General features: G+C 40.5%; 1 protein-coding gene across 1 annotated transcript in view; it reads right to left on the bottom strand.

The window, feature by feature from the left end:
* LOC143269347 (disks large homolog 5-like) overlaps nucleotides 1-22,463 on the bottom strand; it is an 83,029-nt gene that overhangs the window by 33,121 nt on the left and 27,445 nt on the right. The gene's annotated exons all lie outside the window — the stretch shown is intronic.

Below are 22,463 nucleotides of genomic sequence, written 5' to 3'. Positions count from 1 at the left end.
GAAACAACCTAGATGCCCTTCAACTGAAGAATAGATAAATAAAATGTGGTACATATACACAATGGAATACTACTAAGCAAAGAAAAACTATGACATCATGAGGTTTGCAGAAAAATGGGTGGATCTAGAAAAAAATCATCCTGAGTGAGGTAGCCCAAACTCAGAAAGACAAACATGATATGTACTCACTCATAGGAGGACACAACTCCGGGGAGACTACATAGAGAGCAGGACCCTGGGAAAGACACATGGATTGCCCAATGACAGAGAAATGGATGAGATCTACATGGGCAACCTGGACATGAGTGGAGGTAATGAAAGGCAAGGGTCGAGGGAAAGAGAGCTTGGGGGAGCAGGAGATCCCAGCTGGATCAAGAACAGAGGGGGAGAACAAGAAATAAGAGACCATAGTAAATGGAGACCACATGAGAATAGGAAGAAGCAGGGTGCTAGAGAGGTCCACAGAAATCCACAAGGATACCTCCACAATAGACTACTGGCAATGGTCGAGAGACATCCCGAAATGACCTACCCTGGTGATAGGATGGCCAAACATCCTAATTGTGCTAGAAACCTCATCCAATGACTGAGGGAACCGGATGCAGAGATCCACGGCCAGGCCCCAGGTGGAGCTCCTGGAGTCCAATTGGCGAGAAGAGAAGGGTTTGTATGAGTGAGAATTGTTGAGACCGAGATTGGAAAAAGCACAGGACAAATAGCCAAATGAATGGAAACACATGAACTATGAAACAATGGCTGAGGGGCCCCCAACTGGATCAGGCCCTCTGGATAAATGAGACAGTTGATTAACTTGATCTGTTTAGGAGGCATCCAGGCAGTGGGACCGGGACCTATCCTCAGTGCATGTGCTGGTTGTTTGTAACCTCGGGCTTATACAGGGACACTTGGCTCAGCCTGGGAGGAGGGGACTGGACCTGCCTGGACTGAATCTACCAGGTTGAACTCAATCCTCAGGGGAGTCTTTGCCATGGAGGACATGGGAATGGAGGGGGAGGGAGTCGGGGGGGGGGGCAACGGAAGGAGGGGGGAGAACAAGGGAATCCATGGCTGATATGTAAAATTAAATTATAAAATAAAATTAAAAAATAAAAAAAATATTCGATGTAAAACAACCAGGAATTCTTGGACATTATGCAAAGACCAACCTGTGAATGACAGGAATAGAAAAAAAGAAGAAAAGAAAAGAAAAAACACCCAGCTCAAATATCCAGAAAATATTTTCAATAAAACCATATAACAAATTTTTCTTAGTTAATGGAGGTGCTGATAAAGCTACAAAGAACCATGCAAAACACCCAAGAAATTGGGTCAGAAAAGAAAGTCCCCTTGTCACATAATAATCAAATCATTAAACATACAGAACAAAAGAAGTCCCCTTGTCACACAATAACCAAATGAGTAAGCGTACAAAACAAGGAAAGAACAGTAAAAGCTGCAAAGGGGAAAGACCAAGTAACATTTGAAGGCAGACCTATGAGAATTATACCTCACTTCTCAATGGAGATTCTAAAAGCCATAAAGGCTAAGGCACACGTGATGCAGGCTCTAAGAAACCACAGATGCCATCCCAGATTATTACATTCAGAAAATTTTCATCACTATAAATGGAGAAAATAAGATTCAATTTATACAACATCTATGTACAAATCCAGTCCTCCATAAGGTACTAGAAGAAAAAATCCAATCCAAGGAAGCTACCTACAAACATGAAAACACAGTAAATGAATAATATAACATCAGCAAAACCAAAAGAGAAACACACACACACACACACACACACACACACACACACACACACAGACAAACTAACATACTGTCATACACATACTATCATCACCACCAATAACAACAATAACAACAACAAAATAAAGGCATTAAAAATCATTATTCCTGATATCTCTCAATATCAATGGCCTCAATTCCCCAATGAAGACACAAATTAACAGTATGGATTCAGAAAAAATATCCATCCTTCCACTGCATACAAGAAACACACTTCAACATCAAGGATAGAGATTACCAAAAGGTGACTGCTGGGAAAAGCATATTTAAAGAAACTGAAACTGAAAAGCAGTTTTGTGTAGATATTTTATTATTTAACCAAAATAGGCTTCAAACAAAAATTAATCAAAAGCGATGGGGAAGAATACTCCTTAGTCATCAAAGGAAAACTCCAATATGACATTTCAATTATTAATATCTATGCCCCAAACACAAGGTCACCCACTTTTGTAAAAGAAATACCTCTACAGGTTAAATGACACACTGACTCTCACACAGTGTTTGGTAGGGGTAGATTTCAATACCCCACCCTCAACAAAGGACAGGTCATCCAGACAGAAACCAAATGGAGAAATATTGGAGCTAATGGATTTTATAAATCACATGAACCAACATACTACAGAACATTCCACCCAAAGAAAAAGAATACACCTTCTCATCACCATATGGAATTTTTTCCAAAGTTGATGTCACACTAGGACATAATTCAAGTCTCAACAGATATAAGAAAATTAAAATAACTCCTTGCATCCTATCAGACCACAATGGATTACAGCTGGATAAAAAAAAAAAAAAAAAAAAAAAGAAAACCTCATCAAAACTGAACAGCACTCTACTAAAGAAAATGGGTCAAGACAGAAATAAAGAAGGAAATTAAAAAGTTTCTAGAATTCAATGAAAATGATTACACAAGATATCCAAACATGGAGGACACAATGAAAGTGGTGATATGAGGAAACTGAGTGTCTACATAAAAAAGGAAAAGACTTCATATTTGCAACTTAACAGCATACATAAAAGCAGTAGAACAAAAACAATAGGTATACCCAAGAGGAATAGACAGGAAGAAAGTATCAAATAAGGGCTAAAATTCTGTAAATAGAAACAAAGAAAAAGACAAGGAGTCAATGAAACACAGTCAGTTTTTTTAGGAAATCAATAAGACAGACAAACACTTATCCAAACTACCTGAGAGAAAATTAATCCTAATTAATTTTGGATTATTAAGAAACGGCTACTTGGGACAATGAGAAATCACCTATACCTCATTCACTGATTACATATTGGTAATCCCAAATGTAGACACAACTGGAAAATTTTTGTTGTTGGTGGTGGTTTTTTGAGACAGGGTTTCTCTGTGCAGTGTTGGTACCTGTCCTGGATCTCGCTCTGTAAACAAGGCTGGCCTCAAACTCACAGAGATCTGCCTGAATCAGCCTCCCGAGTTCTAAGATTAAAGGCGTATGCAACCACCACCATGTCCAACTCTGATTTGTATTGATTCATCCTGAATTTGTTTCCCAAAACGTACTGAAGTGTCCCGGCTTAACCTCTGCAGAGGTACTCAGGTTCAGGACAATATGTCTTTTTGTTGTTGTTGTTTTTCCACACAGGGTTTCCCTGTGTAGCTTTGTGCCTGTCCTAGAACTCACTCTGTAGCCCAGGCTGGCCTTAAACACACAGAAATCACCTGGCTCTGCCTCCTGAGTGCTGGGATTAAAGGCGTACACCACCACCACCCAGCTGACAATATCTTTTAAAGTCATTTTTGGTGTCAGCCACAGGTACATGTCAAATTATTCACAGAAATGAATATACCAAGTATGATAGCAGAGCCAGTCAGATCTCCTTGAAATTGGTCTTCATAGCAAATACGATAGAAAGACCTTTATCAATAACACACACACACACACACACACACACTCATAAATAAAGTTGAATATAATTTTGCTCTGTTGTTTGAAACAAGATCTCATTATAAAGATCCAGCTAGCCTAACACTTACATTGTATAGTTTAATGAATAATATATATTGAATATATGGAATAGATAAAACAAATATAAAATAATTTACATTGAATATATAAAACAAATTCCAGGAAACTTTTTAATTCTATACCATTGGCTCATTATTGAAAACATGACAGTTTTCTATACAAGAGGGAGTTTCAAAACAATAGTTCAATCCTGACTCATCTAACCAAAATCTATAGGAACAGCAGTAATTTATAATTTCAACAAACTCCATAGTTCTGATAATAAAAAATACAATGAGATTTTTAAATACAAAATAGTAAATGCCTCAAAATAACAGTTATGAATTTTACCAAGGAGCTTACCTATGAGGATCATCCATGCTGTCTCAGGAACATTCAAGACTCTAGCAGTTATCTGAAGTCTCAGAAAGCAAGGGAGAGGTGCCTAGAATGCTCAGTAAAGCAGCTGAGCACCAGGAAGTATAAGGAAGGCATTTGGACTCAAAGAAGGATCTGGAGAATGGCATAAAGACTAAGGAATCAGAAGGCCACATGGTGGCAGGAAGGTCCTTAAAAAGGGTTAGGTGGATTGTTGTCTCACTTTCCCTGTATCGGGTTCTCATGTATATGACCATTGCAAGCTCTTCCCTGCACTGTTCCCAGCATCCTGCTAACTCCTAACAACTACAACAGCAGCACTATAACCTCCAACTCTCTGGGTTAAATCATCAGCCTTGATTGACTCCTTGTCCAGATAGATACAGGTCCTGGAGGTTTCCAGGGACTAGTTCCAGGGCTATAAGTGATCAGGCCAGGTGACTCCAGGAACAGCTCCTTCAGCTCCACAGGTATTTGAGATAGGCAAGACAACAGCTGGGTTGGTGCACAGGGCCTGTGAGCTTTTGCAGCCCCACCTACCTGCCTCCCTGGGCCAAGCCTGCAAATCACCTACTAAACACACACTCTCCCTGAGGCAAACTCAACAGAAATTCCTCCAGTCCTCTCCTCACAAGCACAGCACTCTCCAGATGCACCCCCAGGCAAGGACCTCACAGACACACCCACACAACAAGATCAAAGACATTCTCCCTCCTTGGAAATACCCTTCCAGACATTTTTAGCCTGACTAAGAGGACCTTGGAATTCTGTGAGGACCTCAGTTTGGGAGAAAATGTCAGAATGGGGAGAGCTTGGCAGCTACATTTGAAAGCTGCTTTAAGATCAGTGACAGTGAAGACAACAGGGCAGTCCATCCACTGTACCCACAGGGCCCAGGAAAGAAGAACTGGACCTCCAGAGCTGGAATCATATAGGAGCTGGGAACCCAGGGTCACGTCTGGCAAGGTAGAATGACCCTGAGCCCTGCAAGACGATCTCAGGTGAAGGAGAAAATATGGCCAGTACACATTCTAACTTACAAGGTTCAGGGGAAGGATCTAATGAGAACCTCTCCTTAGGAAAAGTGCTACAGGAAACTAAGGACTATTGAGAGGGAAAATTGTGGGTTATCCAAAATGAAGTGGCCTGCACTGAAATCAAATAAATAGAAGAAATACCATGGACTCAGCAGCTCCTAATTATTTCTGGGCATAGACACATAAATAAGAAAAGTGAAACAACCATTTTGAGACAGAGTATTTGAGCGCATGCAGCAGGTTTTCTTTTGAGCCACCAATCAGCTCCCAAATCATGAAACAAAGATGTCTTAGCCATTTTGAATGCTTCCTGTCATATGGATTATGGCACAAGATGTTGATTCTGCCCTATCCACCCACCTAACACCATGCACACCTGATAACCCTCTGCAGCTCAGAAACTCCTTTTGTCTCCTGGGATGAAATTTCACTAGAAAACACCATTTCAGCTGGTGGTAGCAGATAGGTAGGAGATTCTAATCATGTATTGCTGAAAGATGATCCACACCACCATCACTCTATCAGTTTCTAAATTATTTGCAGCATTTATAAGATAAACGTGAAAGAGGAGTGCAATGTTCAGAACTTCTAGAAACCAGACCTTCAGTTTTCCAATCTGTCTTCTCACTGCACACCAAAAGCTTGCCTGTGTGTGCACACTGAACAATGATGCCACAAGCATCATATTCTCCAATGTCAGGGCTGCAGAGTTTTCCCCTCCCAAGGAAATCCATCCACAGAGAAGCTCAGAAGACAAGGACAACTTCCACAGTCAGCATATGGACCAACAGAACCATAGTCTGGCTCACATTTCATCTAAATTCCATAAGAAATGACAGATAAACAGTCCTTGTCTGAACACTCTATATCAACCATGACATAGCTTGTATGTGTCCCCCTGCAGTGTACACAGTAGACTGTTCCTCCTCTTTTGGTCTGAAGGGAGAAGCCATGCTCCACACACAAATCCTTTCCTTGCACAGTCCACTATGTGACTCAAACAGGTAATTTTAGAACTCTGCGATGCTACAGATGTGTCATCCAGGAATTTAGGGTGGCTAATCAGGAGGGTAACAAGGGCAATGTCCTGTGGGACTACAAACAGGGTTTAAGTCCACCTCAATCAACATAGAAGTTCTTGACTCAAAAACAATTTGCAAAAAGACTCGAGATGCCCCTATTCTAGAATTAGTATAACTTCATGGCACACCATTACTTAATGTTAGTTCTGACCCTGTGATGGTTCCTTGAGCAGCATTTAGAGGCTGGTTTTTTAATGTAAGGATGGGCTTTTCTGCTTGTTGTAAATCAGGGTTGTCTCCTTTGTTATGGGAATGTAGCTGGTTAACCCTGCAGAACAAATATTTACATCTTATCATACTAATCTCTAACTGGCATGGTTAGCATGTACTTATCTTTGGAATATTTGTGATGCAGCCCTTCCTTTCCTAAATTCTACTTTGTAAATTAATGTCTCTTAAGTATTGGTAAGCCCTTATACCATCAATTTTAATACTGTCAATTCTATTTTTCTCCACCACAGTATAGCAGAGGAGTGCTATTTTGCACAGGAGATACTGTTTACAAGGTCCACACAAATAACTCCAGATGGATCCCAAGCCTAAATGTGAAAAGTTCAAAGTGCAGTACTTCTGGGAGATATATTAGATACAGGACCAGGTCTCTCTGAGTTCAGCAAATTTGTGTTCCATAGCAAAAATGCTTATGCACTAAGGGTGCCAGCATTACACAGTGATGTCAACAAGGTTCTTTCGAAGCTCAGTCCCACTGCCAATGATCTGCACACAAGAAGCCTAGAGAGTGAAGTGACACAGGCTGCCAGCCAGCCCAGGAATTGCAAAGAGAGCGCAAGACCACACAGAAACACACTGGAGCAGGCAGGATGAGCAGAACCACGCTGGACCATGAAGTACCATGCAAGAACATGTGGAACTCTACATCCGGACACTGGTTCCCACCCAGTCAGGGGAGGACCCACCAAACTGGCTTGCATGACTGAAAAGACCACTCCTCCCAGTCTGGGGACAGCAGCCCTTCACTCACCATGTTGTGGTTTTCCAGATTGCCGAACCTCTCTGCTCAGCTTCCTGCAGCAGCACACACAGCACAGCACACAAAACCACTGGCCCCAGCTTCTCTTCAAAGCCAAGCCGGAAGCTTGTAACAGGAAGGACCCTGCACCTCTTCTGACTGACTGCTTGACTGGAGAGTCTGATTGGCTAATGAGGCCTGAGTGACAAGCACACCTCCTATAGGGTTACACTGTGCTTAAAGACTGAATGAGTCCCTGTCACACAGGTAGAATGGTGCCCAGTATATTAACAACTAAAGACAGATTTAAAGACACACAAGGAGAGTGTTTGTTAAGGGACTTAACACTGACATCAGGTGAACTGAAGGTACTTTTCACCTGGTTGTCACAGGGACTTCAGACAACCAGGAAAGAAAGGCAGGAACATGATAACACAACATGATAACAGCTCTTTCTCCCATCAGAAAACTGAACGCGGGCTCTATTGCTTCAGGAGTTTAATTTCTGAAATTCAGAACAAACTGTAAGAAAATTATATAATAATAGAGAATAGTCTTCATGGAAAGTTGAATATTAGAGAATAATGGAGCCAGGAAGAATGTGGTTATGAGCACCATTGTTAACCAGAACATCTTACACAGTGGGCAGTTGGGAAAAAAAAATGCAACTGTATTATTCAAGGTTCTCTACATGATCAGGACTGGTAGAATGAATCTCTCCATGTATGTAGAAAGTTGATTTCATAGAATGTCTTACAAGTTGTGTTCCAGGTAGTCTAACAATGGCTGCCTACCAATGGAAATTTGAAGAGTACTGTACTTGTTCAGTTCATGAGGCTAAATATTTTAGCTGGTCTTAACTATACACCAAAATACCAAGGAAGTAGGCTCTAATGCTAGTAAAGGAATGAACTTGGTGCTAGGGCAAGGAGGCAAAGAGAGAGACAGAGCTTCCTCCTTCAATATACTTTATATATGTAGGCTGCCTGCAGAGGTACAATCCAGATTAAAGGTGGATCGTAACCGTTGATTTTTGTGTGTGTGTGTTTTCAAGACAGGGTTTATCTGTGTGGCCCTGGAACTTAGTCTGTAGACCAGGAGAGCCTCAAACTCAGGAAAGTCCAACTGTTTCTGCCTCCTGAGTGCTTGAGTTAAAGTTGTACACAGCCACCAAGCAGCTAATTTTGGATTTCCCCTCAAATGATCCAAATTAAAGATGGGTCTTTGATTTCAAAACATTAAAAAAAAATCTCTTACAGGAATATCAAATCTTTGGGTTTTAGTTAATTACAGAAGTAGTCAGTTTGACTACCCAAAATAGCCATCACAATAGCCAACAAAGAAGAAATGAGAAAAATTTCTTACCTGCAGGAGGCAGGGAAATCATGCTTTTCCTAAACAAAGGAAGTATGTGGATTTTATTTAGGAAGTCTGAACATGTTCATGTAGAATTCTCCCTATTCCTAAACAGGCAGATAAATAAAAAAAAAACCACATCTAATCATAATCAGAATGTAAAAGCAGAGATATTTAGGGGTATTCTTATTGCAGTGTTATGCAGAGACTTATGTAAATTATAAAAATGATGGAAAGAAATCCCTTGGCAGGTTCATCTTGTACCACAAGGTCTTAGCTCAAAATTAATAAATGACACAGTGGAAAAAATATTGCTTTGGAAACTATGCAACCTGTCAATCTTGATGTTCAGTCTAAAGGATAACTGTACCAATGCCATTGCCACAGATGGAAAAGAGAGAGAACAAAAATATAGAGGACTTCAAGGAAAAGACATTTTATATCACTGTACACTCTGCTCTTAGATGAGTGGTTATGATGAACTATATTAACCTCAGAATGAAGCAGCTTTTGCCTCTTAACAGGCTGACTCGGTGGAAGTGAAAAGCTCCTTCCATGCAAGAACATAGGGATATCCTTTTAACTAGCCCTGGCTGCTGTCTGTCTCAGGGCTGTGACATCACTGTAGGAAATTTCATTCTTACCTTTTTCTCAGAAAAAAAATTAAATTATGAGTGTTTTCCATGCATGCATCAGTGCACAGTGCTTACAGAGGTCAGAAGAAGGCAGGAGATGCCTGGAACTGAAGTTACAGAAAATGGTTAGCTACCATGTGGTTTCTAGAAATAGAACATAGGTCCTCTGTAATAACACCCAGTGCTCTTAATTGCTGAGCCATCTCTCCAGCCCCTCTTTTTATTTGAAGTTTATTTTCCTAAATTGTTAATTAAGAGATATTACATTCCTTTTCCCTTTTATCTCTTCATTCCATCCCTTCCCAAGTCCCTTCTAAATTCTTCCTTTTTAATTATGGGTGAATAAGTATGCTGAAATACATGAACACAACCTGTTGCATCCAGGTTTGTTGGTTGTACCTATATGGATAGTTGGCTGATCATGTTGTATTGAACAAATAATTAGGGGACTCATCTCTGCCTTATTCTCTCAAATGGAAGAAAATTCTACTTTTTAATCAGCACCAGGTTTATGCCCCTGACTAGGCTGCCTTGGACAGGAAACATGATCAAGAATAAAAAACTTAGGGTAGAAAAATACCTTACTAGTTAAGAGCACTCCAGATTAAAGATGGACACAGCTTGTACAACATTAATACTTCCACTTTCTTCCTACAGGGAGAGATTCATTCTACCAGTTCTGATAATGTAAAGGGACCTTGAATAATGCAGTTTTTTTTCACCTGCCCACTGAGGAATATGTGCTGACTAACAATAGTGTTCATAAACACACTCTCCCTAGCTCCATTATTCTCTAAATATTCAGCTATCCATGAAGACTACTCTTTATTATTTTTCATTGCCAACAGTTTGCTCTGAATTTTAGGATTAATACTCCTAAAGCAATGAACCTATTATCTGGGTAGTGATCTATCTCCTACTTTTCTTTGCTGGTTGTCTGAAGTCCCTGTGACAACCAGGTGAAAAGTACCTTCAGTTCACCTGATGTCAGTGTTAAGTCCCTTAACAAACACTCTCCTTGTGTGTCTTTAAATCTGTCTTTAGTTGTTAATATACTGGGCACCATTCTACCTGTGTGACAGGGACTCATTCAGTCCCACATAGTATAGTGGGCTGTACATGCTAGCCACATTGTGTCCAGGAGGATGAAGGGGAAGTGCCTATGGAGATCAGGAAGATCACATGGTCTGTTATTAGAACCAGGGGCACATGCTATTGAAATGCAAATCTCTGCTGGTTCAGAAAAGTTCTGGGTCTGCAATGGAAAGTAGCATCAGGAATCATTGTGCTATGTCTTTAAGCACAGTTTAACCATATGGGGGTGCTCTTGTCACTCAGGTCTCACTAGCCAATCAGGCTCTCCAGGTGCCCTGCTAGTCAGAAGGTGTGCAGGGTCTTTCCAGCTGCCAGCTTCAGATTTGTCTTTGAGAGACTCTGTCACCAGTAGTTTTTTTTTTGTTTGTTTGTTTTGTTTTTGTTTTTGTTTTTGTTTTTTTTTTTTTTTTTTTTGCTGTCCTGGGAGTGTTGTTGCAGGGAGGTGAGCAGAGAGCATGGCTGAGCTGGAAAAGCAAGATATGGTGAGTGAGGGGCATGCTGTTGAGTCATGGGAGACAGTGTGGTGGGTCCTCCCCTTGCTGGGTGGAAGCAAGTGGTCAGATGCAGAGTTCCACATGTTCCTGCATGATTCTCCATTGTGCAGCATGATCCCGCTCATCCTGCATGCTCCAGTGTGGATCTTTGTGGTCCTGCATGGTCCTGCATAGTCTTTGCAATTCTTGGGGCTGGCTGGCAGCTTCTGAATAACTTCAGTCTGCTGCTGCAGAGCATTGGGAGTGGGACTGTGCTTTGAAATGTCCTCGGTGCCATCACTGTGAAGTACTGACACCACGCTTGTGTTGTTTCTATGGAACACAGATTTGCCGAATTCAAAGAGGCCTGGTCCCTCCCTTATCTTCCAGAAGTTCTACACTTTGAACATTTAACATTAAGGTTTAGGATGCAACTGGAATTACTTCTAGCAGCTTGTATACAGTATTTCTTTGTAGAGTTGCACTCCAATGTTAAACTGTGATGTAGAAGAGTAGAATCAATGGTAACAGAATTGATGGTACAAGGTCTTTACAGTCCTTAGGAGACATTAATTCACAAAGTACAATTTAGGTAAGAGAGGGCTGCATCACAAATACCTGAAAGATAAGTAATATGCTAACCATGCCAGTTAGAAATTAGTATGATAAGATATAAATGTTTGTTTACCAGGATTAACCAGCTGATACAGATATGTAGGATATAGATATGATAGGATAAAAGGTTATATTGTTGACCCTCCTTTTAAAAAGCAACAACTTGTTTAAAAATGTTTTACATTGCTATGGATTTTAGTTTATTGATACAAATATAAAGTTAATTTTGTTATACTGTGTGTATATTTTTACTCTTGTTTAAGGTATGTTTGTACAGCTCATTTAAAATTGTAATGGATAATTAAGAAATAGATTAATAATTAATCTTCTATGATAGTCAAACTTATAGTCATGTTAAGTTTTCTAGGTATACATAGATATATTTCAGATAGATAGATAGTCTTCAAGTACTTCAAAGACCTGCAGAATATGGCATTTAAAATGTTTTTAAAAATTTAGACTTTCTGGACAATGAGACATGTTGGCTCCTGGCAGCACCAATTTACTTCAGAGAGGAGGATGGGCATCAAAGACACTCTATATGGAGTTTATCTTCACCTTGGCAAAAATAGCCATTTGGGAAAGAAACTGTTGTACCTGGACTGCTTGATTGACTGGACATGCAGGACCCATAGGAAGGTGACCACTGAACTTTGCTTGGCAAAATAGTCCTTCAGGTTCCTGCTTCACCGAGAAAACTGCCAGACATTTTACAGGACACAGAGAGAAGTGGCTGAGAGACTCAAGGCCTGTGGGCTGAAGACAGATGCCTCAACTTTACAGGGGAACTTTGGATGACTGTCCAGGCTGCCAGCTATCTCTGTCTACCCTGTAAGACTCTTGAAAGTTGCTTGCATCCTTCTCTTGTTTCTCAGGTAATTTTATATCCTTCTGAGGTCTTTGATGGAGTTGAAGACTAGATATTTATAATTTTACTTAGTTATGATAAGAGGTAAGTTAGATATAAATCCTTGAACTCACAAATATAAGATAGATAGGATATGTTCTAAATTTTGCCAAATACAAATAGACTAGTTTTTATAAACAGACTAGATATTGTAACTGTAATTCTTGCTTGATAATTGTTTTGTTATCTGCAATTTTACTGTGTGAAAGTTAAAACCTTCCTTTTTAAAAAAAAAGAAAAGGGAAAGTGCTATGGAAATCACTCTGTATAAATAAAATGCTGATTGGACAGTAGCCAGGCAGGAAGTATAGGCAGGACAAGCAGAGAAGAGAATTCTATGAATTCGAAGGCAAAGGCAGGGAGATGCTGCGAGCCGCCGCCATAAGAAGTGAGATGTAAGGTACTGGTAAGCCACAAGCCACGTGGCAAAGTATAGACTAATAGAAATAAGATAGAAGAACTAGATAACAAGAAGCCTGCTACAGCCATACATTTTGTAAGCAATACAAGTCTCTGTGTGTTTACTTGTTTGTCCTGAACTTAGGCCAGTCAGGACCAGGAAAACTCCAAATACAACCAGCTACATTCCATAACATGAGAGACAACCCTGATTTACAAACCAGGGTTTGTAAATCATTTCATTAAAAAACTGGCCTCTACTATGCTGCTCAAGAGACCATTACAGGGTCACAACCAACTTTATGTCCTGGTATGCCATGGAGGTATATTAATTCTAGAACAGGGGCTTCTCCAGTCCTTTTGAAAAGCAGTTTTGAGTAAAGGACTTGTATGCTGAGGTGGACTTGAACCCTGTCTGTAGCCTCAGAGAGCATTGCCTTTATTATCCCCCAACTAATCACCCTAAATTTTTGGATTACATATCTGTACCACCACAGAGTTCTAAAATTACCAGTTTGAGTCACTTAGTGGACTGTCTACTACACAACAGGGAAAGGATTTGTGTGTGGAGCATGGCTTCTTCCTGCAGACCAAAGGAGGAGGAAGAGTGTTCTTGGCCTGCAGGCAGGGGTGAGGCCAAAAGACAGGGGGTGAGGTCACCTGTGACCTTCCATCTTTCCCTTCTACCTGGGAGAACAGGGCCTACAGGAAGGGGTGGGCCACATGTGTCCTTCCTTCTCTCTCCTCAGCCTGGTAGGGTTGGGCCTGCAGACAGAGGGCAGGGCATGAAGCCAGGGGGAGGGGCCTGCAGATGGGGGCAGATCCTGTAGACAGTTGGCAGGGCCACTGTGTACACTGCAGGGGGCACTAGACCAGGCAATATCTTGATCACAGACTGCAGTTAAAGGCAATAAGCTGTATGGGTCTCCATTAGAAAGAAGGACTGATGGAACACGGTGAGTGACTTTCTCTGTAATTTCTCTGCATGTATTAATTCTTTCCATGTGAATGAAGACAGACACTATTGGCTGGTGTACAGTTTAGGAAGGATAGCTCGAAGTACTAAGTATTCAGTTTCCAATTAGCAAACTCTCCTGTGCAGATATGTGCAATCCTGGTTGATACAGAGAAGTCAGCTGAGAAGTTTGAGATACAGGCCACTGGCTGTAACTCCATGTATTAGCTTATACTGGCTAATATTTTACATGGGACAAAGTCATACAGTCTCTTATTAATGGTATTCAATCTACCATGGAGGTGCCATCTCCATTTCAAAGTCAGTATAGCTACATATAATTCCAATTATTTTTATCATTTTAAAACATCAAATATTGGTATGTTTTATTAACATTCAGGTTCTTTTAATGCATTATTGAAAGACTTTTCTATTTTTCTATGTTTCCCAGTTTAGGAAGTTTATTCCTTTTTTTTCTTAACTGCTGTTTGTTTGTGTATTTATTTATATAAGTTTATAGCAGTGCTTTTCAATTTTGGAGGGCATGGCTACCTTTGGGGTATCAAATGACCCTATCACAGGACTGGCCTAAGGAGGTGCAGATATGTATATTATAATTCGTAACGGAAACAAAAATATAGTTAAGAAGTAAGAGTGAAAACAATTTTATAGTTGGGGTGTCATAACATCATGAGAAACTGTAGTAAAGAGTCACAGCATTAGGAAGGTTGTAAACCATTGATTCAGGTCAACATGTCCTGTAGCTCAGGCTTGTCTCACACAATATAATTGAGAATTACTTTAAACACCTAATCCTGCCTCGGCCTCCCAGTGCTGGAGAGACAGTCCTGCAACTCCTTCCAGGCTGGGCCTTGACTGGTCTGTGGGAAGGAAAAATAGAGCAGTGAATGAATGTCCTCCAACTTCTCTAGATTTTATTGTGAATTCAGAAATAAAGTAGAACTTGTGTAAGAATTGAGTTCACTGACCAACTGTAAAGCAGGTATAGTCACAGCACAGAGAGGCATGAGCAAGAAAGGGTGAAAGCTTTCCTTCTGTGATAGTAGTTGACCTCAGTGAGTAGTGAGGTAGTCAATGTTACAGGCTCAATGAATGTTCTGACTGGTCATTTCTTGGGGCCACATACCAGGAAATCAAGAATCTGGATAAGAACTGAATTTTCATGAAATCAAATTGTAGTAGTTACACCAGTTGAACCTAAGCAGTAGGACTGGATAGAATGGTGTGGCCCTGCCTAAAATGACTGAATTTTCCAGGTTTAAGTTATATACCCCAAGAGAAATGATGTGAGTAGTACTTGGTGTGATCTAATATAAATCACTAGTCTCTGGGGAACATGGCCATAAAGCCTATTTCAACTTTTTAACAGAATTATTTGGGATTCTATTTACATTATTATCACTATCTCTTCCCTGCCTCCAAGCCCTCCCATAAACCCTTCATTCTGTACTCATCCATGGCCTCTTTTTGTTTAACAACAGTTACTGCTTGAATGTTACTTGTGTTGGGTTGCAGGACTTCCCAACTATGAAGCAAAGATTTGGCTGCACTGGACATTGAGTGTGTCATGAGCTGTGCAACCATAGGATCCTGTGCCTTGAAAGAGGAACAGGAAGTGCTGTGGGAGACTGGAGGATTTTAATAAACTACAACTTTTCTAGATTTGTGTCTAGTGTGGAAGGACCCACCTGGGAGGGTTTTTTCTCTCTGAGTCTTTTGATGTCTGCACACCCAGTAGGGTAACTGCTAATGTCCTGAAGCCTAGCTGAGTGTTCCAGCTGATAAGGGGCTCTGGGAAGGCTTAGCAATCAGGAGCACCAGCAGGAGGTAGCTTACAGGTTCTTTCCAGGATTCTCCTCTGCTTCTGCTGTAGTGAGTTGTGAGAAAGTCCACAAGCTATGTCTTGTGAGTGTTGAGTGCTCAGAGCAGGTCTGCTGAGCTGTCATTTATGCTGGGACTTGGGTGGACCATTAGCCAGAGTGTGGTTTTGTTGGTCCATGTGGTGACCTGGCCAGTAGTCCTTGTTCTTTGAGCCTCCCTGTGTATGGATTTCCTGGGTATGTGGAGACTCTGCAGCCCTGGCATGGAAAGATACAATGCTTGTATTATCATTGTTCAGTGTGCACACATGGACATGCTTTTGATGTGCAGTGAGAAGACAGATTGGAAAACTGAAGGTCTGATTTCTAGAAGTTCTAAACATTGCATTCCATTTTCAGGTTTGTCTTATAAATTTTACAAATAATTTAGAAACTGGTAGAATTTCAGTTTCAGCAATACATGATTAGAATGCTTCTAGCTTTCTGCTGCCTTCAGCCACAATGATGTGATTTAGTTCTGAGGGACAAAGGGAGTTTCTTACCTGCAGAGATTTCTCAGGAGTGCATGGTGTTGGGTAGATACATAGGGCAGAATCCACATTTTGTGCCATAATCCATGTGATAGGAAGCATTTATAACTTATAAGAGGTCTCTGTGTCATAATTTGGGAGCTGGTTGGTGGCTCAAAAGAAAGCTTGCTACATGCCCGCACTTACTACATCTGAAACTGGTTGTTATCTTTTGCTATTACTATGGCATATATATTTATAGTCTGGGCACATAAATAAATATGAGCTCTGAGTCCATTTGCTATTTCTTCTATTTATATGATTACAGGGCAGACCACTTTGTTTTGAATAACCAACTAGGGCACTCATTCCTGGGAAAAACAATTCTCCCCCTCAATAGTCATTAGTTTCCTGAAGTACTTGGTCTAGGGAGAGGGTCTCATTAGATCCCCTCAAACCTTCTGTGTTAGTATGTGTACTGGCCATGTTTTCTCTTCCACATGAGATCTTGCAGGGTTCAGGGTCTGTCTACTTTGTCAGCTTTGGCATTGGCTTCCCACCTCCTGTATGAATGCAGCTCTGTAGGTCCAGGTCTCCTCTTCCAGAGCCCTGTGGTTGTAGTGGATGGGCTGCCATGCTGTCTCCTCAGGCCTTGATCTAAAAGCAGCTCTGCAGTTTAGCTTCTAATCACTCCACACTGGACCTCTTTCCTCAAATCTGAGGTCACCACAGGATTCCCAGATTCTCCAAGTCAGGCTAAAAATAATGTCTGGAAGGGCATTTCCAGAAATAGTGAAAATTTGTGAGCATGTTTTATGGGTGTGTCTGTGAAGGACTTGCCTGGAGGTGCATCTGATGATTGCTGTTGGGTTTGCCTCAGGGAGAGGACCTTTTTCCCAAGTGATTGGCAGGCTTGGCCCAGGGAGGCAGGGAGGCAGGGAGGCAGGGATGCACAAGCTCACAGGCCCTGTGCACCAACCCAGTTCTTGCCTTGCCTATCTCAAATATCTGTGAAGCTGAATGGGGTGTTCATGGAGTGTCACCTGCCCTGATCATTTGCAGCCCTCGAACTAGTCCCTGGAAACTCCAGGAAACTGGATCTAGCTGAAAAAGGAGTCCAACCAAAGCTTTTGATGAAACCCAGATAGGTGGAGGTCATAGTGCTGCTACTGTATCAGTTTGGGATAGCAGGAAGCTGAAAACATCACAGGAATAGCTGGCCATGGTCATATATGTGAGAACCTGATGAAGGAAAAGTGAGGCAGGCATCCAAGTAGTCTTATTCAGGACCTTTTTGCCACCGGGTTACCTTCTGATTCTTTAGTCCCAAAGCACTCTACAGACTTTTCTTTGAGTCCAAAACCATTCCAAATACTTCCTGGTGCCCAGCCGCTTTACAGAGCCTTCCAGGGTGGCCCCAGTGCCTTCTGAGACTTCAGGTACTGCAAGAGTCTTGGAATGTTCCAGAGAAAGCATGGGTGATATTCATAGGTAAGCTCCTTGGTAAAACTGGAAATGTTATAAGCTAAACAAACTCATCACTATATTTTGAAGCATTATTAATTTTGTATTTAAAAATCTAGTTATATTTGCTATTATCAAAATTATGAAGCTTGCTGATATTATAAATTGCTGCTCATCCTATAGATTGTGGTTAGACAAGTCAGGGTTAGACAATTGTTTGGAAGCTCCCTCTTATATGGGAAACTGTCATGTTTTGAATAATGAGTCAATGATATAGAATAAAATGTTTATTGGAATTTGTTTGTTTGTTTGTTTGTTTTTTTCAGAGGGTTTCTCTGTGAAACAGTCCTCAATATCCTGGAACTCACTCTGTAGACCAGGCTGGCCTTGAACTCACAGAGATCTGCCTGCCTCTACTTCCTGAGTGCCTGGATTAAAGACATGTACCATCACCACATGGCAAATTTGTCTAATGTTCAATATATATTATTTTATATTTGTTTTATATATTCCATATTTTCAATAAGTATTATTCATTAAACTATACAGTGTGAGTTTTAGACTAGCTGGAATTTTCTAATGGGACCTTGTCTCAAACAACAAAGTAAGATTATATTCAACTATATTTGTGTGTGTGTGTGTGTGTGCGTGCGTGCGTGCGTGTTTGTGTGTGCGTGCTCATACTCACGTGAGCACTATGTAGGCCATATTCAAAAAGATCTACCTACTCTGCTAACATACTCAAATATATTCATTTATGAAAATGGTTTTTCAGGGATCAATGGCTCACACCTAAAATGCATTTGAGATATTGTCCTTAACCTGAGGATCTCTGCAGTGGTTAAGCTGGGACCCTTGAGTGCATATTGGAAAATGTTTTCAGGGTGAGTCAATACAAATCAGAGTTGGAATTTTATTTTGAGACAGGGTTTCTCTATGTATCCCTAGCTGTTACTGAATTCAGAATGTAGGCAAGATTGGCCCAAAACTCACAGAACTCTGCCTGCCTCTGCTGTACAGGTATTGGAATAAAAGTTATTTGCCACATCGTCCAATTTTAATTTTATTATCTATTTCCTTATGATTGTTTGTATGTATGTGCTCATTTATTTGTGGAAAGGTGTGCATATGTGTCATGGTTTGGGTGTTAAAGTCAGAGAACAATTTGCAGTGCTGGTCCCTTCCCCTCAGCATGTTTGAGATGGGGTCTCTAGTTTGCTATCACATGTAAATAGGCTTACAGGATTTCTCTTGTCTGCCTTTTCTCTTGCCTTAAAAACACTGGATTATAGGCATGCACTCTTGAAACTGTATTTGTAATACACAAGTAAAGGGATGGTTGCAAAGTGAGCAAGCACTTCATGTGTTGAACCATTTTCACAGCCCTAAAGTTTATGAAACAGAGAATTTTGGAGTGAGTCTGTTTTGAGACAGAGTCTCACATTCTAACCTTGTCTGGCCTGGAACTCACTATGTAGTGGATGGGCTAGGCCTGAAACTTGAAGAGGTCCACCTGCCTCTGCCTCATGTGATGACACCTGAGTAAAAAGAAATTTTTATTATGTATTTAGCACAGATATTAGTAGAAATAAGTTTGGGAAAGTGTAGTCTTGTGAGGGAGAGCCACACTTAATTGATAGAAAGCCATGTGACAGTGTGTGCCTTTCTAAGATCCATTTCAATGGGTTCTTAGGGAGTTTCTCTCTCTGTGTCTCTCTTCTCGGTGTCTTTCTGTCTCCTTCTCTTTGGAAACAAGATCATAGTTCTGTTCCTGAGGATTCTTGGGTGTGATTCTGTTTTAATGAGGTAAAAGCATGGGTCAGAAGAGTTCTGCACTGTGCCTTGCTCTACATGAGGTTCATATTTCTGCCTTGCAATCCTCAGGCAATTGCTGCTCACATCTGGGAAAGGAGTAAGTCCTTATTCAAAAGGTTTTACATACTTTGGCCTTAAATATGGCTCATTTGTATTTTAGATATCACTTAAAAAAGGAAAATTTTCTATCTACACAGCAAATTTTATTAATTTTGTGTGACAGTTAATATTGATTTTCAATTTGATAAGATCTAAAATCAGCCAAGGGAGACTCCTCCAGGCCCACATTTGAGGACTTATCTAGATCATGTTTTTCTCTGGGGTGTGGTTATGAGTGATTATCTTGTATATGAAGTTCATTGAGATGAGAAAACTTTTGTCCCTTCCAGGAGTGATAGCACCATTTCATCCCATTGTCTTGGTACTGGATTGTGTAATAAGAACCAACATTTACCATTCTCTGACTCCTGACTATGGATACAAGGTGATCAGGTTAATAGGAGAATTAACATACAATAGATTGAAGGAATAGAAATTACCCTTGCTTGCTATCTGGCTAGAGCCCAGATATTTAGGAGTTTGCTGAGATTTTTCTACCTTGGTGTCTTGACTGCCAGTCCAAGATTGAAGGGCACATGGAGAGCTGATGACTATGTCAGAGATTCAAAACACCTGCAGAAAGGGCCTGAGAGGACACTGCTTACAGCAGACACCCGAACCTGTGGTAGATTCTAGAACCATAGGATAAATAAGGAGAGTTGCCAGTGTGGAATAGTATTGGCACTGTAGGAAAGTTGTGTGTACTAGAGATGGCAAAGTCTAAAACACGGAGCTTCCCTAGTCCATGCCATCCCAGAATATCATTAACAGGCTCAGAATTTGCACAATGTGATACAGGAAGCTGTTCAAAAAGGAAAGAACAGAAGTATTGGAGATGAGATGTGTTGACTGTTGTTACAGAAATGCTTCATTTGCAGGAGCCCTGAATGTTTACCCCTTAGTTTTGACATGGCTTTCCTTTTCTTTTTCTCAAGTGGCTGTGGAAGTAAACACTTTTGAACGCATGTCACCTATATGTGTTTGCCCACTTTTCATAGTTCTCTCACCATTTTAGATGTTCTAGATAAATTCTCTCAATTAATACATAATATATATTTTTTTATATTACATAGATACTCACTTCCTACTTAGAATGTAATTGGGTCATTTAAATCAGTTAGGAAGGAGACATGTTATATGACCCTTCCAAGCAGGAATCAATGGCTCATTATATAAAAATCAAAGAAAGAGGCAAAAAGAAACAGGAAGGAATGTATGCTCTGAAACACTTAATGTTTAAAGTAGAATTTCTATAAAAGACATACTGTGTCATATACTAAGATGAAGTATTTAAATGTGATACAAACTTGTGATACAAATGGAATTTGTCAGTCATAAGGTGGTGGGAAATTATCCTAATAAGAGTCTTTTGTTCTTTTTACTTTTCTGTTTTTGACTAGATTTAAAGAATCTATTCCACCGTTTCTCTTTGTTAGCTACTCACCTCCTTGTCAACCTGCACTCCCCTTCAGTTGTGCTGACACCTGCTACCAATCTCTCCCACAGGGGCTGAGGCTGATTTTCTTGCCCTGGCTGAGCAGAGTCACATTTTCCTTCATCACTTAGACTTCACTGTCTTCTCTTTAGCACTAGGAACAGCTCTGAGGAAATTTACAGAGGAATGTGAAAATTTAATCAGAATTAATGTAGAAATTGAAGTTTCTCTTCAGGTATCATCTTTACTCCCTGTGACACAGGAGGAATGTTCCAACATTCTGTGTATGCACTCTAGCTGTTAAAGGCAGAGATGCTGAAGCAGGCCTAAGTTCTATGCCTTTACATTTGTGTTGCTTAATCATGCCTGAAATGAGTCCTACATAGCTCAAAACTTATCCAAGATGAACAACGTCCTTTATGAAGGCACAACTTCTAATTCTTTCCTAAAGAGACCACCTCCTAAGAGAAAAGCGGTCAAATAAATGAGCCTATGGGGGCAATTCAGTGGGAAGCCCACACACTCAAAAAGAAGTAAGCCATGCCTTTCACTGGCCCTTTCATTTGATAGGTTGTGGAAATCTATCCACAAAGAAAGAGGAAGTGCCACTCATGTAGGTCACGTCCACTCAAACTGTATTTTATACAAGTACATACATGTAGATAAGAATATTTCTAGGGTTGGGAGGGGCAGGCGGAGGGAAGAGGAGGATCTTTGATTGGTATGTAAAATGAAAAAACTTCCTAATTAAAGCCAACATTTCTATTGTGTTAGATTTATATTTGTGCCTAGAATCATTATTCTTCTGCATAGTTTCTGAACTCTCCTACTCTCCCATCTCCCATAAGATATGTAAAAATTACAAACCTTAAAAATATACTATGCTCTCACTAAGTATTTGTTGATGAAAGGATTGGTTTCAACAGCTTTATCTTTCTGAGAAGTACCGTGCTCCAAACTGTTTCTGGGAAAGAAGCAGTTGAAAACAGCAGTTCACATATGAAAATACAGATTGTTTTCATTATGAAACCAGTTTGCAGTCTCCTGAAGGGTTTAGTAATATTAGATGTTCACTCGATTCTGGATATGACTGTGGAGCATAGCTTACTCCTTTAAAAGAATGTATCAAATCAGGTTATGTTAGAATAGTAACAATAGTTATCTGAAAGCCTGAGATTCTGGTAAGTTGAGGCTGGGCACCTCAGCAGACAGAGTAGTCCCACAGTGGCTGTCTCACATTGGAGAGACCCACAACCAAGTGGTTGCTCAGAGCATGAATCTGGCTACCTGAGCAGTCTGAATGTGGTACTAGAACTTTAGAAGTTTCCTGGAGAGTTGATATGCTCTAGTCAATGGACAGATACTGCAAAGATGTTTCTGGTATCAGCAGAGCAATTCTCTGCAGCAGCAACAGGTTAAATCAATTCATCAGCAAGAGGAACGGCCAGGCAGGCACAAGGTTAACAGCCTGCATCCTACTCTGCCCTTTTTAATCTAGGATGCTAAGAGAAGGTTTCACCCACACTTATGGGGTGGGTTCTTTCCACATAAATTAAGGCAAGCAAGACAAGTTTTTAGTTCAGTGTATGGTTGTCATTTTAATTTTCTCCTCTTTGCAA

Source organism: Peromyscus maniculatus, chromosome 18 (genome assembly GCF_049852395.1).
Source record: "Peromyscus maniculatus bairdii isolate BWxNUB_F1_BW_parent chromosome 18, HU_Pman_BW_mat_3.1, whole genome shotgun sequence".
In the NCBI taxonomy this organism is placed as follows: Eukaryota; Metazoa; Chordata; class Mammalia; order Rodentia; family Cricetidae; genus Peromyscus; species Peromyscus maniculatus.
The sequence above is the reverse complement of the archived record's forward strand: the minus strand, read 5'-3'. Positions and strand labels throughout refer to the sequence as shown.